Source organism: Pan troglodytes, chromosome 7, assembly GCF_028858775.2.
Source record: "Pan troglodytes isolate AG18354 chromosome 7, NHGRI_mPanTro3-v2.0_pri, whole genome shotgun sequence".
NCBI classification, from domain to species: domain Eukaryota; kingdom Metazoa; phylum Chordata; class Mammalia; order Primates; family Hominidae; genus Pan; species Pan troglodytes.
Window position 1 is genome coordinate 155,533,895 of NC_072405.2, and position 19,052 is coordinate 155,552,946.

Sequence of the window (19,052 nt, forward strand, 5' to 3'; positions counted from 1 at the left end):
GTGCTCTATTTCTTTTTGACCTGGAGCCCCTGAAAGCAAGCTAGTTACAAGTTGAAATAGGCCGTTTCTAAAGTGTGATTTTGTTAGTGTATGAGCCTTGATTACAACGGGGAAAAAAACCCGCTTAATTTACATACAGCAGATGTAGTGCAGGATCCCCTGGGCTGTCTTTTCAGGTATCAGGAAACTTTGATGAAAGTCGCTTGTCTCATCTAGGAGTCATTTCATATTGTTTAGCAGAGCCTGGTATTAACATTTCCTTCCAACTGTTTACTGGAATCTGTGTGTTCCCTTCAAGTGATGCATACTAGGTGCACAGGCTTCCTGCCACTGTCATCCTAATCTTTCCGTGCAGACAGGAGCAGAGGGGAGAGCGCTGAGCCAGGACCCAGCTTGCTTTTCTTTCCTGACTCAGCCCGGCTCTGCTGCACTTCTGAGCTCTTGCTGTAGGTGGTGCTGTTTGACCATTTTCTTCATGTGACCCTCCACTCGGTAATATAAATTCATTCGGAGGATGACTTGATATCAAAAAAAAAATTCCTTTTGATTAGTAGAATCAACTTGTTTCTTCACACGATACTCTTCCCACTGAGACACATGGAGACAATTCTGACTCCAGGTTTGCAACCTTGAGATTTCTCTCAGATGCAATAAAAAAAACAAAAAAGCATTTTGAGTGGCACAGTGATGCCTAGTGCATGATCATGTTTGTCTGCTCAAACATTAAAGGGAAACTGGTGGGTTTGAGGATGCCCAGCAGCACGACAGCTGCCAATGTAAATGAGCCGTATAGAGAGAGAGGGGGCGGGAGGGGACTACAAACTTCAGAATATGAGCTGATCATTTATAAGTTAAAAAAAAAAAAAAAAAAACAAGTCAAAAGGGAGCCCAGGATGGTGCAGGAAAAAGGAGAAAGGAAGATTTTCCTTGCAGCTAATCAGGAGAGTTCATAAGGGCTGATTACATGAGTGGAAGCCTTAAGTTCTTTTTTTTAAAAAATGTGAAAGTTTGCATGTATGTATGTATGTATGTATGTATGTATGTATAGCTTCGTGTATTACCATTATTATTGCAATCAGCAAATGGATTTACTGCCTTTATCTCATGGGCTCCTTCCCACTCACTTCTGGCAGCACATTTTCCTTTCTCCTTCATCCCAGAACACCAAAGAACAGATGCGCTTCCTAACCCTGGCTCCAGGGGACTTTATACAATGTAAACAGTGCACCTCTAACGTGGTTCACCGCTTAGAGAACGTGTGTCCCATTTTAAAACTGTGACTCCTGTATATTTTGCAGTGCTTATTTTAATAAGAGGCATTGGACTTGTGACTTATTTTTCATGGAGGAGTGAGCTTAATGGTTGAAAGTAATCGATAAACTTGTTTTTCCTCTGATGCCATCAGCCAAGATCCTATGGCAATAGTAAGAGGATGACACTGGGCTGGCACCCCCTCCATAACATATTTGGACCATTTTTTCCCCCCAGAATGCACATGCAATAGCTTTGGTTTGGTAAGAGAGAGATGGTGTACTTGGTTTCCTTCTGTCACAATTTTGGTGAAATGAATTAGACTTTTAAATCAGGAAATTCAGCGAGATGAGTTAGATTTTTACACAAGAGCAGTGGAGGACTTCCAGCTGGTTGGGGGAATGATACGGAAATATCTTGCTAAATCAGGGTCTGGTGGAATGCTGCTCCCCTGGCAGGCTCCTCTTCACAGGGAGCAATCTGTGGGTTGCTTATAGAACAGAGCGAGCAGGAGGCATAGCATGGTCTTGCTCGTGGGAAGACCCGGTGTTCAGATGTTTGTCATTAGGAACTGGGTGTGGGCTTTTTCAAGCTAAACTGAAGCAGCAGTTCTATTAGGAAGAGCCTCCCAGATCAGCATCTTCTGTTTCTGGATACTCTCCCTTTGAAAATCCAGATTTCAGCAAAAAGCTTTGCTAATGGTGAAATTGCACAACTGAAACCCTATGGGAACAATGGGAAAGATGGAGAAAGAAGTGGTTATATCATGTACTTCAACAGTTTATTTAGAGGCTGTTGACGTTAGAATAACAAGCCAAGACAAACAAAAATACTCATTTTGGATGAAAATATTGTCTTTTCATGTTATTATAGATAGCTGAGTCCTAAGACTTATACAGAAACACATTTTCCTAATGAGTGGCTGATTTTTCTGGTTGTGCAAGTAATATCCAAATTATTGTACAAATTTTTGGCTCAGGAGCAAACATTGTATTGCATAGTGAGCGAATCACTTGCCCTTTCTAAGGTAAGCCCTTACCTCTGCTTTCCCTTCATCTTGTCATTTCTGTTTGTTGGGTACAGGTTTCCTGTTGGTTCTTTCTGTTGGCTCTGATGTAACATGAATGCAGTTCTTAACATCCTTTCAGACATAAACACAAGTTAGCTCATTGTTTCTGAGTTCCTATAGAGGTTTTCTTGCCCCTGAGACTTTCGTCTCAGCTGGATGTTGCTGTGTTCAAGGCTCTATATGTTGATTTTGTATCCTACAACTTTACTGATTTCACCTATCAGTTCAGTTCTAACAGTTTTCAAATTTTATTTATTTGTTTTTGTTTTTTAAATATTGTATGTTTCATTTTAGAGTCAGGAGGGTAGATGTACAGGTTTCTTACACAGGTATATTGCATGGTGCTGAGGTTTGGGCTTCTAATGATCCCACCACCCAAGCAGTGAGCATAGTAATCGATAGGTAGTTTTTCAACCCTTGCTCCCACCATCCTTCCCTCCCACCTTTGGAGTCCCCCAGTGTCTATTGTTACCTTCTTTGTGTTGAGTTCTAACCTTTTTTTAGTGAAGTTTGTAGGGTTTTCTATATATAACAAGATCATGCTGTCAGTAGAGACAATTTCACTTCTTCCTTTCCTATTAGGATGCCTTTTATTTCTTTCTATTGCCTAATTACCCTGAGAAGTGGTGTCTGTGGGCATCCTTGTCTTGTTCCTGATGGTAGAGGAAAAGTTTCAACTTTTCACCATTGATTATGGTGTTAGCTATGGGTTTGTCATATATGGCCTTTATTTTGTTGGGATACAGTCCCTCAATACGTGATCTGTTGGGTGTTTTTTTTTCACCATGAAAGGGTTTTGAATTTTGTCAAAAGCTTTTTCTATATCTATTGAGATGGCCATATAGTTTCTATCCTTTATTTTTCTAATATGGTATATTATATGTATTGATTTGCTTATGTTGAACCATGACATGATCATGGTGAATGATTCTTTCAATTTGCTATTGAATTTGGTTTGCTAGGATTTTGTTGAGGATTTTTGCATCTATGTAGATCAAGGATATTGGCCTGTCATTTTCCTTTCTTGTAGTGTTCTTGTCTGGCTTTGGAATCAGGGTAATGCTGGCCCTGTAAGATGAGTTTGGAAGTATTCCCTCCACTTCAGCTTTTTGGAAGAGTTTGAGAAGGACTGGTATTAGTTCTTCTTAAAATATTTGGTAGAATTAATCTGGGAAGCCATCTGGTTTTGGGTTTTTCATTGATAGGAGACATTTTCTTACTGATTCAACCTCCTTGCTTGCTATTAGTCTGTTCAGATTTTTTAATTTCTTCATGAGTCAATCTTGGTAGGTTTTATGTGTCTGGGAATTTATCCATTTCTTCTAGATGATCCAATTAGTTAGTGTGTAATTATACCTAGCAGTTTCTTAGGATCCTTTGTATTTCTGTGATATTGGCTATGATGTTTCATCTTTCATTTCTGATTTTATGCTATATTGAAAACATGAGGCATAGCAGGTAGGGGGCACTGGTCAGGACTTGGGGTATTAACTGGCAGATGTTAAGGTGGGTGATTCTGGTTAACTCAGAAACTCCAAAGTCCCGTGTGGAAGAATTAACTGCCTGTACTCACCTAGTAATGTATATCCTTGGTCAAAAAAAGATCCAGCTGAGAATGTTGGATGAAGGGACCAAATCAATATTCATCATTATATTGAAAACAAGTCAGATTGGCTGTGGTCTTTTGACAGTAGGTCAGTGGCTAAGTCTATTTGAACAAAGTTAGGGCAGGTTCAAGGGAGAATCCTGAGATCGGTATTCTTTGTTCCATACAACCTTGCCTTTCAGTTTCTTCTCCCCATGCCTCCAGGATGTCCCTGCACAGCCCGTAGGGCCCCCTCCTTCAGTACCTTGCCTTACGAAGGGGAGAAAATGAGTTTTCCAATGTTAGCATATATTTAGCCTTCCAAAATTTTCTATTTCTATTTTAGGGGAGCTCTAGGAAAACAGCAGATTACTCTAAATCCCCAGGTAAAAATCTGAAATGGTGGAATTTCATATGACCAGGAGACATATTTTGGGGCAAGTGGGCTTTTCACAATCACTTGGACATGAAGGCATCTGCTTCTTCTATGCCTAAAATATTCCTTCAATTTAGTAGTTTAATTCCTCTTCCTCTTTTTCAAATTTCAAGACAATACATGTAGTGACTGAACAATTTGGATCCAAGTTTCACTATTTAACTGCCAGTGTGAGCTTGGGCGAGTCACTTAATCTTTTCAAGGCTCAATTTCATCATGTAAAGTAGAAGTACAAACAATCCCTGACTTACAATATTTTGACTTATGATTTTTCAACTTTAAGATAGTTTGAAAGCAATACACATTCAGCAGAAGCTGTACTTTGAGTACCCATACAACCATTCTGTTTTCCACTTTCAGTACAGTATTCATTATATTACATGAGATATTCAAAGCCCACTTTATTATAAAATGGGCTTTCTGTTAGATGATTTTGCCTAACTGTAGGTTAATGTGAGTGTTTAAGGTAGGCCGAGCTAAGCTATGATGTTTAGTAGGTTAAGTGTATTAAATGCATTTTCAGCTTACAATATTTTCATAAGTTTATTGGAATATAACCCCATTGTAAATTGAGGGGTATTTGTAATAATGATATCTCTTCAAGGAGACTTTGTGAGCCTCTCATAGGAAAATGCATACACAGATGCATATAAATATATAATCTTTCTTTTCCATACATATGATATTCTTTAAGGATATTCAAAAATCTGGAAACAGTTGCCTCCAGGGAGATAAATGGTAGTGGGTTGGGAAACTTTTAACTGTATATGCTTTTGTACCTTTTGCATTTTGAATCAGATGAATGTATAATCTACATAAAATATTAAGATTAAAACATCACCGAATAACTTATCAGGAGTTTGGTGAACATGAGGGAAGGCCACCTATGGTGGCTGTATTTTATTCAGTGTTGGTCACTGTTGGGCACTTCATAAAGCTTATTTCATTTCATCCTCACAAGCACCGTAGGAGGAAGGGGCCCCAGAGGGATTCATGGTTAGAATAGCAGAGTAGGAGCATTTGGCAGCTATATTCTGTGTAGGTGATAACTTTAAAGATATTTTTGTTATAAAATGTTTCAAACATACAAAAAATATAGATAAGCAGTTTTCTATAGTTATTAAATATTCTTAATGGGTAGTCACAGAAATTATCATCCAAAGTGGGATATTCTTGAGAGAAAAAGGAGGTTCTATTTATAATTATGGTGGGATAACAAACTTAAGATGAACAGCTCTAGACAAACTGGGTTGTATGGTCCCTGGAAAACAAGGATTACTGTAAATGTGAGTCCCGCCTTGTGCTTCTCTCTGTCCCACCAAGAAAATATGATCTTGATACAGATGTTCATTGTGTCAAGGCAACCATGGCAACCATGATCTAGATACACTGTTTAAGTTTTATGCTGATCCTACCTATATATGTCTCAGGAACTTTCCAGAGTTTCCTTTGAGTGCTTCTAAATTTTGCATAAATGGTATGTTGTCCCTTGTCTCTTTTTAAAACCAGTAAGCCATTTTCCCTTATTTTCCTGGAAAATTAAAGGAACAAAGACCAGGAAATAACAATGTATTAGCTAAGGTTCTGTTGATTGAAAGCAACAGAACCTAATTCTGCCTAGCTTAAACCATGCTAGGATTTAATGAAGAATACTGCAGAATCTTAGATATCTTATGACTGGGAAAGAGGAGGTTCAGGCAGTTCCTGGGATGTCAGCAACAGGTAGCTGTCAATTAACTGCCCCCACACCACCCACTGCCGTCATCAATATAGCACACCACAATGGCTCCCAGCCTCTGTACGTCTGGGTTCCGGTGTTCAAATTCTAGAGACAGCAAGAGAAATCCCATTGAGTCAGGGATCCTTCCCTGGGTCACACTCCCTGCATATGGTCAGAAACGCAGGATTATGTACTAAAGACACAGCTAAAGAGGACCCACTTCACTGTTTTGGGACCATTTGCAGGGGAGGCAAAATTGTGAGCTACGCACTTAAAGAGGTGATAACCATAAGTTTGCAGGAAAAAAAATTGGAGAAGAGAAGGATAACACTATGCTACAGTTTCTTCTGAAAATGGACGAAGGGAACAGCATTTCCATTTGGAAATTCTCTCCTGGCATTTCAATATTTATGGATTCTGAATTCTGAGAAAAATCAGTTGAGAAATTAGGAAAATGGGAAGGAACATTCTAATTTTCCTGTGAAAATTACAGCTTAATAGTCAGTATAGAGAACTTACTGGCTTGAAGAAATGCACTGACTTCAAGTCAAGCAAGATGAGGAAGCACTGACATGTGGAGATGAAAGTTAAGGTGAACAGGACAGGAGCAGTAAAGGAGCCTCAGTCAGACTTTCTTGTATCTGTTGCTGTGTTACAAGTGTGTGTTCATGGCCTTGTCCACTGCTAACAATGAACCATTTCTGCAAATAAATATTAATGTGTTCATAGGCATAGTATATGTTTTACAAATCCTATGAGAGGTTTTCTAAGAAATGCCAAGTTTTAGAAACAAAATATGCCCTTAAATCGGCAATTTTGACAGTTGCTTCTTTCTAGTGCTGTTCATCTTGCCAGGAGATCAGAATGTTACGTTATTTAAATGGTATTGGAGGGGATGATTGATGCCTTGTTGAACAATGTCATGTAAACAATGATTAAAGCATTAAGTATTTGTGGTGTTACCTTTCAATCTTTAAAGGACTTTTCTTTAGCATTTATTTTGTGATAATATTCATTTCTTTTTAATGTTTTCTCTATTAATGCTATTGGATTTTATAATCTTGTTACAATATGTTGGCTCATAATAATAATAAATCATCATTTGTTATCATATCTTTTTAAAACAGAAGACTACTAAAACTTTTCATGTAATCCTGTTACAGAAAAAAACGACTATTTGCTTGTTATTATAGTCACTTATTATTTTTCAAAAACTTGTAAGTGAAGTGTTATGAAAATCATATGAATTTGGGAATTCCCAAGCATTCTCAGAAATTCTATTTCCTTGTTCCCAAATCCCAATGATTAATATCTGCCAGGAGTCGGAAAACAGTGAAAGGAAGTAACATCCTATGTTGGATACCTGGTAGGGTTAGTGAAGAAATGTTATTGCTGAGCTCTGTGTTACGCTCACGAATGATGCCATTGAGGAAGTCACACTTGTTGAAAGGAACTCAGATACACAAAGAGTTTTGCTGCTGTCTGTTGGATAAGAACCCCCTGGTCGATTTCAGCTCCTACTGCAAGTTACAAAAATCAATCCAATGATAAACGAAAAGCGACCAATGTGCTGGGAAATAACTTATTTTTTGGCTTCAGAGGAAATTTTAGAAACAGTGCCAAGTGAAAAGTAAAAACAAACTACGAAGACGTTCATGAATTTCCCCTGAAGCTGACAGCCGTATTTTAGCAGATGGAACTCCTACTATTAGCCCAACTCTTGGGTTGAAACAGTGTGTCCAGGAAACCCTATGTTAAAATGCAATGTGTTGGGGATATTGTTCCTCTATTTGCTTGAGTTAATTTTCAAATTAGTGTACTCTTGCTTAGCTGTGCTCTGAGGGAATGAACAAAAGATTGGTAAACTCTGATGGAGAACACTGGTCAGGCAGGGCACATAGAATCTCTGGGGATGGTGGTTCCTGACAAATGGGGGAGGAGGACCTGAGCCAGGCTTGGGCTGGGCTGGAGGAACATGAAGATGGGATCTACTCACAACCCCCAAAACTGAGGGGTCCTGATAACACATTATTTCACCCTCAGCCATGCAAATTCATTATTTTTATGGATAAAATAGCTTTAAAAAACTAATTTACATTGAAATGTTAAAATATTTATATAGAGATTAGAAATATTTATATAGAGATTATTGGGAATCCCCTCCTAAAGCCCAAACATAAAAACTACCAAAAAAAAAAAATTCCGTGTAGGCTAAGATTGCAAATGACTGATGGAATGTAATTTAAATTAAACATGGAAAATATATTTCCTCTTTAATAAAGATCTAAATTCTATTCTTTTTAGGAGCCTTCAGAAATGAAATTCAACTATTAAAAAAAGTATAGAGAAGCCTTTAGAAAAGAAACTTTTCTTTTGCTGTATTATATAATAAAGAACTTTGATGAGAATAGTTCTAAAGTGTTTAATAATCGATTACACTGATGTTTCTAGGTATTGTGGGGAACACCTAGAAATTAAATCTTCATCTTTGGCAGATCAGAGGCCTATTATTTTTAGGTAAAACAATTAAAATCTGCTTTTAATAAATCACAAATTTTGCAAGTTAGCCATTAATATTAAGTGCTTTTCAAAGTTGGGCCCAATACATGAAAAAGCCAGAAAAACATACCTGCATTAGTTTTGCCCATCACCTTCTTATGCTGGCCTCAGGAGATTTATTAACAGCATTCAATATTTTAGGTAGGCTGGATGTGGTGGCTCATGCATGTAATCCCAGCACCTTGGGAGGCTGAGGTGGGAGGATGGCTTGAGGCCAGGAGTTCAAGACCAGCCTGGTCAACCTAGTGAGCCCCTTGGTCTCTCTGAAAAGAAAAAAAAATTTAGGTATCCTGTGGCTACCTCCAAAAACAAACTCCAGAGGAACTGAATTTTTTTTTTATTTCATGTGTTGGGATAATGGCTTCTTTTGCAGTTACTTACGAAGAATTTAAGGGTCAGTAAAAATATTTTTTCATCCTTAATAACATGAATTCTCTAATTTGTATGTGATATAATGCTAGATATTGTGCCAAAACGGTTACATAGACATAATCCATGCCCATTTTCAAAGATAATACTAATATAGAGAATAAGAATCATTATTATTGTAGTAATTATTATTTTAGTAATAGTAGTAATAATCAAAACAATTACATCAAACACTTATTAACCCCTTATTATGTGACAGGTACTGTGTAAGCAATCTCCACATATTAGCTCCTTAAATGTGATCACTAACCCCATGAGGTAGGTAGCATTATGTCCATTTTATAGATGCAGAAACTGAGCTTTGAAGAGGGAAAGCAACTTGCCCAAGGCCATGCAGGCAGTCATTGATAAGGGTGGGAAGCGAGAAGTTGAAGTCTGAGATGTAAGTTCACAGACACGAGTACGCAAACATGTACAAGATACTCGTATGACATGTGGGGTTGCTTGAAATATGTAATTGACTTTCCCCAGCACAAGAAAGTGTTTGGACAGATTTCAAAGGGATCTAACACTTCCTTAGAGGACTGCCCTATGACATTTTTCCGTGTGCTTTTCTGCCTCTTGTCCTATACTTTTGGCATTTCTTCTGCTCTTAGAGGCAATGAGTCAACAGCATATTTTTAGCACCTCCTGTGTGCATAGAAGTGGCCCCTGACTCAATGGGAGTGTATAACTACCATGGGCCAAATCAGTGTGCTTTCCTGTCAGCCAGGGGATTATAGAAGAACACGCTCCCCTGATTCCAACAGAACTTGCTGCCACTCTGATGTCTTCATTGTAAGGCCTCTAAATGAATGTTCAAGAAATTCATGTTAAAGGCACGTGTCATATGTGTAACTTGTAAACATTTGTGTACCTGTCTCTGTGTCCTTACACCTCAGGCTTCAACTCTTGTTTTTACCTTTATCAATGACTACCTGTGTGCTGTGTGGCTTTGGACCAATTGCTCACCCCCTCTAAAGCTCAGTTTCTGCATCTGTAAAACGGATATAATGCCATATATACATAGATATAGATATACATACACAAATATATATACACACATATATGTGTGTATATACATATATATATAATATACAAACTGAAATATATAGTTATATAAATATTTCAGATTAAGTTTCAAAAATTACTGGAGGGTATTTTTATAATACCCTTCAGCAATTTTACCTGCTGCCTTTGCACATTCTGGTGAATTTCTAAATGGAAGTCTGATAGAGATTAATCTTTTAATGCATCATAAATAAAAAAGAAAATCACAGAATGATGTAGCTGGCGAGGACCCTGGGGATCTAAAGTGTTTCATGAAAGATTAATGTCCTTGATCTGTTTGTAAGTGTTTTGGAAAAATCTTCCATGGTCAAATAAAACTTGGCAATGTTGGATTAAAGTTAAATAGGTTTTTTTTCCTGCGGAACTTCATAGTCTTTAATATGCTCATGTGTTTTGTGAATCTACAAGGAATGAAGTGTTTCAATACTTATTTTACCCAGATTCTCATTTTGGGACAGGCTGGTCAAGCTGAGTCAGCTAGTATATTCTCTAGATGGAGATGATGGCTGATGCCTTTTTGAGAGCAAGAGAGTCCCCAGGGGAAGCAAGGGTATATCAGTTGCTGCTATTTCATGCCAAGGATCCTCAGTCTTTAGAGGCTCAGAGAAGGTTGAAAGGCTACTCTAGGCTATCAGGGCTACCATTCATTGTGACCCATGCTACAGAGAAGCTTTGAGCTCAGTGCAAAGGAATGACCAGCCCTTGAGAATCAGGAAAATTTATTTATTCCTGACCTAGTCCACTGAGGACATACAAGGAATGGGGCAGGGGAGTGTCACCAGCTATGGTTACAAGCTAGTCTGATTCTCTTTCATTAAGAAAACTGGTCACTGTGAGTTTAGATTGGGAAGCACCAGGTTAAAAAACTTTTAGGCCAGGAGTGGTGGCCACTGTACTCCAGCCTGGGTGGCAGAGTGAGAATCTGTCTTAAAAAAAAAAAAAAAGTTAAGTGATGTCTTCTGTTGAGGACCTCTCAGAACTTTTAATATGAAAGTGTGCATTGTGAAGAATGGGAGTAGAGTGTACAGGAGTTTTAAAAGCTACTTGGTCATGAAACTCTTGCTTTGTGCAGGATTCGAGGGGCACTAACATTCTGAGGAAAATATTTTGGGAAACATTGATCTAATCCAAACTTCTCATTTTACCAGCAAACAACTGTGGGGCCCTCTAAGTTTCCTTTCTCCATCATTGTGACAAATTCATTGGAATTAATTCAATTAAACCTGGGGTCAGCTTTGAAGAGATTTATTTAGCAGGTAAATCTGTTTTGTACATTTTGAGGGAGTTCTGAGTTTCCATAGTCAAAAACCACAGATCAATTTAACCAACCTTTATGGAATATCACCTATGGCCCAAAGACCCTTTAGCTACAGTGATGGTCTACAAAAATATAAACTGTAATTCTTGCAATACAGGAGATTAGTAATAATGGTAAATATAATGATGATGACACCATGAATAGCTAACATTTATTGAATGCCTTTCTATTAGTCAGGCACTTTACTAAGTATTTTAATCCTCCCAACAATTTATGAGGTAGGGATTATAATAATTCCCATCTTATAGTGAGGACACTGAGGTTAGGAAATTATCCTAGCCTAAATGTTAAGTATAAGCATGAATAGAAAGGTGTTATCAGCCTATAAGACATTCCTTTATGAGTGATACAAAGTCCTATATAAATTCAGAGAAAAGAAAAGTGGTTTTAGAAATCCTTGATCAGTGAGTGTGAAGCACGTGGTGGCCCGGTTACTGTTTGGTTGCCCATCTGTCCTCCCTCTGGGGATCAGCACCCCCTTACTTTGGAAGAATTGTTTTCCTTTTCACTGTAAGGTTCTTTCTGGCTATGTGGTAGGGCACATTGCCTCAAACTAGCCCTGTTCCAGTCTTTGAGAACCTTGAAATGGGAACCAAGGGAAGAGGATTGCCTCTTGAATGGTAATTCTCTAAAATCTAGTCTGAGGTGCTGGTGCCTAATCCCTGGGTCTGTGGAAGGAGCTGGGCTGTGAGAGGGGAGAATGATGTTGATGTCAAGAGAGAGGCAGGTGCTAGGAGCAGAGAGATGGAGGCCTGGAGGGTTTCTGGGCTTCTCTGAGGCTTAGGGTTTGGATCATTGTCTTCGTTACTGGAACAAAGGATTTACCATACCTGCTCTTCTGGGAATGAAACTGTCCTGCTTTGCAAAATGAAGTGTCATTAGAAAGAGATCTTAAAAACCCCACACCATAGACAGGTGCACAGATCCGTAGAAGTGTTAAAGTTCTGTCTGTTGGATGCTAAGCCAAGACTCTTAAGTATGTTCTAAAGAGAAACTGGTGTGTGTAGGCTGTGCACTCCCAGGGAGATAAAAAGTTAGGAACTTTATGGGTTGGGCTTGGTGGCTCCCACCTGTAATCCCAGCACTGTGGGAGGCTAAAGTGGGCAGATTGATGGAGCTGAGGAGTTTGAGACCAGCCTAGGCAACATGGTGAAACCCCATGTCTACAAAAACTACAAAAATCAGCTGGGCGTGGTGGCATGTACCTGTAGGCGGGAGGATCGCTTGAGCCCAAGAGGGAGAGGGTGCAGTGAGCCATGATTGTGCCACTGCACTCCACCTGGGTGACAGGAACTTTATGGGGAATGGGATCTTGGAGACTGAGTAGAGACTAGAGGAAAAAAAAAAAAAAACCTACCTCTCCGACTGGCCACACTATTCTTTTAAAAAAATGTTAATTGACAAATTAAAATTCTAGGTATTTACGGAGGTATAATGTGATGTTATGATATATGTGTACATTGTGGAATAATTAAATCCAGAGAATTAATAGATTCATCACCTCAAAACCTATCTTTTTTGTAGTAAGAACATTTGAAATTTATTGTCTTAGCAATTTTGAAATACACAATACTTCATTGTTAACTACAGTCACCATGCTGTGCTGTAGATCTCAACAAAATGTATTCTTCCTGTCTCAACTAAAACATTGTACTCTTTGACAACATTTCCCCATTCCTCTCACCCCCTCCAAAAACACCCATTCTTTATGTTGAAGAGAATGGCTAAAAAGTCCCAGCAGGTTTCAACTGACGGCTTCAGTGGTTGTCCCATCACACTTCAATGTTATTAATAGAAAGGGGAGGGGCAATACATAATTCGGACAGGCGGAAAGTACCATTGTAACCACTTTCTTGACTTCACAGAAAAAGTCCTCTTGTTTTCATCTGTAAAATGGGAACTGCATGGATACCATTCTTCTTTTCTTCAGCCTCCAAAGAAAAAACAGATGCAAAGCCTTTTATCAATTGCAAAACACTATACAATGTGTGTTATTACTCACAGTTGTCTTACTGTGACCAAACACTTTATAAGCCTGCGGCAAGTCAGCCTTACTCTCAGGAAGTGGACAATATTTGGGGAAGGAGAAGCAGCAGGATATTTCAGGACAATAGCCTTGGTGGGTCCAAAAATTCCTTGAGAGAAATGGGAGACAGAACTTTCTTCCTGCTTTGGGTTTTATCCTGTTAGTCTTTTCTCTCTTCACTCCTATTTTCTATGGAGAATTTCCTGGTTTTGGAGTTTGGGTGCGTTTTATGGAGAGGAGGCAGAACATCTTTAGCTCCAGCAGAATGAAAGGATACATGCAAAGGAAACTAGCACAGTATGTGGTACCCAGTTCTCCTTTAACTTGGCTTTATTAATTCACTCCTGGTAGGGCATTAATAAGGGATTTAGCCCCCTCCTATTGAAAACGATTAATTCAGGGAAGAGTTCAGACAGTGTGGACAGATACAGTGTAGGAAAGCCTGTTTCTAAGGCAGGAGCTGGGTAGGGAGGGTGAGAAGGGCGAGAAGAATAGGGAAATATGTGTCGTCTGTGTTGCTGCTGTTGCAACCACCACAACAAACAAACAAGTGAAAAAAAAAAAAAAAGAATTGTCCATACCGGAAAGTGTGCTGTTTTGGAGGAGGCTGGGGCAAGTGTGGATGGCTCGAGTGGGTCCTGTTGGATTGAAGTCTGACAGTGGTGATTCCCTTCAACAAATGGTCGGGGTGGGAGGGTACACACACACACACACACACACACACACACACACACACACCCCACACGCAGCGCCCAGCCTCCGATTTCAGCGCTGGCAGGAGATAACCATTCTTAGCTCGCCTTTCCAGGGTTATTTTTGGCTGAGGCTGTTCGCTGATGGCAAAAGGTTTCAGCCCCCTCCCAAATCCCTCCCCGTCCTTGTTCTAAAGAGAAACAGGTGCGTGTAGGCTGCGCACTCCCAGGGAGACGGGGACGGGCCTGGCGCCGGAGAGGAACCCGGACTCTGCCCAAAGTCTCGCCGCCCGCCGGCTGTTTTCTGGCGGAGGGTGTGCCCCGGAGGGCGGCGATCGCGGGTGAAGGCTGGGGCCAGGCGCGGGTGCAGGCGTCACCGGGGTCGGGCTAGCAGGCCCTGGAATCAGGCTTTTGGGACACCCCGAAAGTGAGTCCAACTTGGGGAGAAACAGGGCACCTCGGGCGGTCTGGCAGCGGAGAAGGTGGGCGGGAGAAAACTTTACAGGAAGGCAGAAGCAATCTCCGCCGAGGGAGTCAGCGAGCGGCCGCGCGGAGAGGAGGGGCGGGCGGTCCCCAGGCGGGCGGTCCCCAGGCGGGCGGGTGCGGGGCGCAGGGCGCCGACCTGCCGGAGAGGAGGCCCGGGCGCGAGGTGGAGTCCCGGCGCGCGGCCAGGCTGGTGGAGGCCCCCGGCAGGCTGCAGATTCCCTCCGGCCCCGGGAGCCGCAGCAGGACCGGCCAGGAGGCGCCACGGAGGGGAGCCCCATCCCGGTGCTGACAGTGCCCACCGCGCCCTACGAGGACCAGCGGCCGGCTGGCGGCGGGGGTCTGCGGCGACCTACCGGCCTCTTCGAGGGCCAGCGCAACTACCTGCCCGACTTTATCCAGAGCGTGCTGTCGTCCACCGACCTGCGCGACGGTCAGGGCTGCACCATGGTGGTGGGCAGCGACGGCAGGTACTTTAGCAGGACGGCCATCGAGATCGTGGTGCAGATGGCCGCGGCCAACGGGGTGAGTGTCCGGATGCCCCTCGCTTCCCGCCGCGCCGCCGCCACGCCCTCTCCTAGCCCTTGTCCCCCTGCTGCCTCCGGGCCCAGCTGGGAGGCCCCTGCCCGGCCCCGGCTTTGCTTCCTCAGTCCCGCGTCCTCACCCTCCAGCGCCCCACTCCCGCCGCGCTCGCAGCCTCCCCGGCGCACCCCGGACACTGGGTTCTATTAGTACCCACCGCCCCCAAAAGCCTTGAGGGGTGTCCGTCGTTCCTGGAGCCACTCCGGGCGCCCTGGACTCTTCTCCGACTCTGCGCACATCCCGCACCTGCTCATTTTTCTTTCGGACATTCTCTTACCCGGCCCTGTAGATTCCAAGGCAGCTCCCAGTTTTCCATACTGTTCCCAACGCGTTCACTGCCCACAGTCACCACAGAAACTTCTTTCGCAGGCTCACAACATAGTCCCTCTGCCCCGTGCCCTTTTTGCAATAATCTGCCAGTCCCCTAAGTCTTAGCTCTGCCTATTTAACAGTAGTGGTGTCTCAGAACACACACACACACACACACACACACACACACACGATCCCTGACATATTTGGCAAGAGTAGGCCCTGAAGGTTTTTAATATTTTGGTTCTTTGACCCAGTGGAATTACTGAATGTTTTATTTAGTTAGGGTAGGGATGGAGTGGATCCATTTGTTTGATGCTAAACAGCCTGAGCTCGCAGTTCCCAGGGGGCATATCTCTAAATGGTCTGAAATGAGATTTGCAGTGGTTTTCTTAATGCAATTCCCAACTTCTCTCCAAATGCCTTTTGACATTTGACAACATTTCATGCCTCTTCCCCTTTCGCTTTTCATCCTTGTTTTCTCTCCCTTCTCCCACGACCTCGGTAGTCTTCTGCAATCCAGATTCTCAGACTTCGGGTTTTTCTCCCTCTGCCCCTTTCCTCTCTGTCCTATAACTAGAAGCACCTTTTGGCATAGACCCGTATCCCAGTTTCCTCTTTCCCAAGTCCAGCAGCATCTCAAGGACATCTACAAGAAGGATACCTAATTTCAGAGGTCTCTGAATGATATGTGGGAAACATCGTCTAAAAAAGTAATTTTATCCTTATTCATGCAACCAGACCCACACTCATAGAACTCATAGAACTTTTCTTCTGCAAGGGGAGTGTCTTGCAGATGTATAAATGAGTGTTAACATCTTTAAAAGCGAAACTGAACAATTCCCTGGCATTTGAATTCCCTCCTTCCTTCCCAACCCTCTCCTTTTCATTTTCTCATTTATTATTAAAAACATTTTAAAAGGATCTCCATGCTTCATATTTATCTACTATAATTCCTCCTTCTCGGTGTTGCAGGGATGGGGAAAGAGGATTTTTTAAAAAACACAATAAAAAGCAATTGGGAGAAACAGGGCCAGTGGTGTTGGGGTGGGTAGTGGAATTGTGATTTTTGACTCCAGTAGACAATGGTGCTGGATATATGGGGTTTGATTTCTCTCTGGCTCCTCACTTGGGATTGATGAAGTTTGGCTAGAATCAGGGAGTTGAAGAGAGGTTGACAAATGGACTTTCACTCTTCTCTGACAGGCTGTTCCTGTGGAGTGATGGAGAATAATGAGCCTTGGGAGAGCTATGGGAGCTCTCATACTCCTTCCCGAGCCAATTTTTTAGGGAGTGAGAGAAACATGGCCTGTCCAATACTTGTTGTGGGTCAGGATATTTTTGAAGCTATGGTTGTTGATTTGCATGGGAAAATTATTATGTCTTATTATTTCTTGTCCCACTTTACCATAAGGGCTCCTCAGCTTCTTACTTCAATGGGTCTTCCATGACAAACACACTTTATTAACTCTAAGAGTGGAATTTATTTTAACAGATAATTAGCATAGGTCAATATATGCTTAAAATAGAGTCAAATTAAATCTACTAGCTGTTATAAAGGACAGATGACAAAATCCACATAGAAGCATCGACTCTTAAATAATCTGAAAGGACTACTTCTAAGAGGGGCGGGCATGGGTGAAGGGAATGGTGGACATGTTTCAGAATTTCAAACAGCCAACTTTAACCAATCTTTTCCTCATTTTGTTCACCTTCTTGGGGGCTTATGCTAAAGTGAAGTGAATAGCCATAAGGCTGGCTTCAGGAGAAAGGTGGTCTAAAAGAACTGGATAATTATAAGCAAAATTGGTCTTGAATGATTGAAAATTGATGAGAATGTGCTTGTCTCCTGATTTGGCATCCTGAGTTAGACTCAGGAATACTGAACTTGGATCCCAAAGGCTTTGGTCTTTTTTGATATCCTATTGGATAATCATAAGCAGGCTAGAAAAATAGGAAACTAGAATTTATTCTCTTTGAACTGACAAATCTGACCAGTGGGCTGCATTCTCTATATCTGAAAAATCTTGGTTTTGATTGAAAAAGTTAATTTTACAAAGCAATTTTCTTTTTTTAAATTAAATTTCATTTTTTTTTTTTGAGACAGGGTCTCACTTTGTTGCCCAGGCTGGAGTGCAATGGCACAGTCTTGGCTTACTGTAGCCTTGACCTCCCCAGATTCAGGTGATCTTCCCACCTCAGCCTCCTGAGTAGCTGGGGCTATAGGTGCATGCCACTACGCACAGCTGATTTTTGTGTTTTTACTACTCATAGGGTTTCTCTGTGTTGCCCAGTCTAGTCTCAAACTCCTGATCTCAAGAGATCTGCCTGCCTTGGCCTCCTAAAATGTCATAAACCACCATGCCCAGCCTACAAAGCAATGTTCTAGGAAAAACTACAGTTACTCTTTGATTATGTAATTGCTGGAGAAGAAAAGCATGGCATTTCTAAAATGATGAACTATATTACTTATATTTTAATATCTCATAAAGTTTGAAATAGACATTTCAAACATAAACATGTATAAAAATTTTTATAAATTAAAAATATAAAATCAAAAACATTATAAAAATTTTTTATTATAAAATTATTATAGAATCAAAAACATTATAAATTTAAACAACTTTTTTAAAAATTTATTTTGGGATTTCCCATGGAGTGATGGAGAATAATGAGCCTTGGGAGAGCTATGGCAGCTCTCAAACTCCTTCCTGGGCCAACTTTTTTAGGAAATGGGAGAAATATACCCTGTTCAATGTTTATTGTGGGTCAGGATATTTTTGAAGCTATAGTTGTTGATTTGCTTCAAACTTTAAAAAATGTATTATAAAATTATGGGATGTAAAAAAATTTATTATAAAACTTTGAAAATTTCAAACTTTCAGAAAAGCAGAGAGATGAGATTAATGGCACTCATAGGCAAACATAGAACATAGATTGTAAACATTTTGCTATATTTGTGTCATGATTATTTTTTGCTTGTGTTTGAAAGTATATTAAAGAAAATGATATTTTACCCCTAAATTCTTTAGTGCAGATTTCTAAAAAATAAGAACATTTTCCTGTATACTTACAAAATCATCTTTTCAAACAAAATAAAAAATAGTTTTTTTATATCATTTATTACCCAGTCCACATTCAGATTTCCTCAATTATTATGAAATGTCCTTTTATTTTTTGAGACAAAGTCTTGCTCTTTCACACAGCCTGAAGTGCAGTGAAACAATCATAGCTCATTGCAGCCTCAAACTCCTGGGCTCAAGTGATCTTCCTGCCTCAGCTTCCTGAGTAGCTAGGACTATAGGTGCACACCACCATGCCCAGCTAATTTATTGTTTTTGTAGAGATGGAGGTCTTACTACGTTGCCCAGGCTGGTCTCAAACTCCTGGCCTCAAGTGATCCTTCCAGCTTGGTCTCCCTGAAATATCTTTTGTGGCTGGTTTGTTCAAATTAGTTTCTTCTAATCAAGGGACACACATTGCATTTGATTATTTAGCTCAAGACTTTTTTAACCTGGAAAATACCCATACTCTTTGTTTATG

At 40.8% G+C, this 19,052-nt stretch overlaps 1 protein-coding gene across 3 annotated transcripts in view; it reads left to right on the plus strand.

Moving 5' to 3' along the window:
* Positions 1–19,052, plus strand: part of LOC129135418 (meteorin-like protein) — an 80,241-nt gene that overhangs the window by 3,012 nt on the left and 58,177 nt on the right. For 2 of the 3 annotated variants that reach the window (XM_063816749.1, XM_054657203.2), the window contains exon 1: positions 14,998–15,143. The exons of the other annotated variant lie outside the window; for it this stretch is intronic. The gene's annotated coding sequence lies outside the window, so the exon portion shown is untranslated. Of the gene's footprint in view, positions 1–14,997; positions 15,144–19,052 lie in introns of those variants that run through there. 3 annotated transcript variants of the gene reach the window in all.